This window comes from Delphinapterus leucas, chromosome 9 (genome assembly GCF_059928025.1).
Source record: "Delphinapterus leucas isolate spDelLeu-1000000601 "Yukka" chromosome 9, BTC_Dleu_Yukka2, whole genome shotgun sequence".
Lineage (NCBI taxonomy): Eukaryota > Metazoa > Chordata > Mammalia > Artiodactyla > Monodontidae > Delphinapterus > Delphinapterus leucas.
Window position 1 is genome coordinate 20,155,864 of NC_143137.1, and position 1,281 is coordinate 20,157,144.

Consider the following 1,281-nt stretch of genomic DNA (forward strand, 5'->3'; position numbering starts at 1 on the left):
GAATAGGGCTGGGCACACAAGACGCGCACCAACTCTTCTGAAAAACGCAGCTCCAAGCCATTTACATTCACGTTTCAGCAGTAGCAGCAGCATCTGGATTCCAAACAAATGACATCAGGCAGCTGTGTAGAAAGGCCTACAGGCTTTAGTTACTTTGGAGGACAGCCTGGTAGCCAAGGAAAGTCTTATTACACACTGTCTGGGAGGCGGATTCTAGACCCCAGAAGAGATTGTGTTAAAGGCCCGTTTCAAGACTGGCCTCCCTCACTGTCCACTGCCTCTTCTCAGAAGACGTTAGCTCGATGAGGAAGAAAATGAGGCATCTCACCTCTGCAGGCCTCTGAGCAGCTGCTAGAATTTTAGGTCCAGAAGAACAAGAGCAAGGACCACGTTTGTCTTGCCCAGTGATGAGTCTCCAGTGCAGACACGGTGGAGGCTCCCTAATATCTGTTGAATGAATGAGCAGCAGTGATTTTACCACACAAATCCATGTGACCTTAATCAGTCTCAATCTGCTCCCAAAGGACAAATACATGCATTTTACAGGAGATTATGAGATTTCGGACCACAGATGGCTTTTCCTAGCTTTCTTTCTAAATATTTTAATTTTTTATTATCTAATATTTAATATATACAAAAATATGTGTAGTGTCTATGTAATAAAGCAATAAATAAAGCATGGCAATGAAACACACACCGGTGAAGCCACCACCAAAATTAAGAACCAATGTTTTACCAATACCATGGATGCATTCCCCCCTAAGAGTGCATGGCCCCTGCTGTCCCACAAAGATAACCACTATTTTCTTTTTTTTAAAAAAATATTTATTTATTTGGCTGTGCTGAGTCTTAGTTGTGGCATGCGGGATCTTTAGTTGCGGCATGCAGGATCTTTAGTTCTGGCATGTGGGATCTTTAGTTGCGACATGCGGGCGGGCTGTTAGTTGCGGCATGCAGGATCTAGTTCCCTGACCAGGAATCGAACCTGGGCCCCCTGCACTGGGAGCACGGAGTCTTAACCACTGGACCACCAGGGAAGTCCCAGATAACAACTACTTTCAATTTTATGTTTCCATTCCCTGGATTTTTAAAAATATCGTTTTACCCCCTCATCTTCGTGACTTATTAAACAATATGTTTCATTCTGTTTGTTTTTGAGTTTAAAAATATATTGATTATAGTCCTCTATGACTTGTCTTTTATTCAATATGTTTCTAAGATTATCCTCATGGCTATGAGTTAGACGTATGGCATTCATTTTTCACTGCTACTTAATATCCC

At 42.3% G+C, this 1,281-nt stretch overlaps 1 non-coding gene across 1 annotated transcript; it reads right to left on the reverse strand.

Moving 5' to 3' along the window:
• Positions 1-964: 964 nt before the first annotated feature.
• Positions 965-1,037, reverse strand: TRNAW-CCA (transfer RNA tryptophan (anticodon CCA)). The gene has a single exon. It is a non-coding gene; the product is annotated as a tRNA-Trp (tRNA).
• Positions 1,038-1,281: the final 244 nt, after the last annotated feature.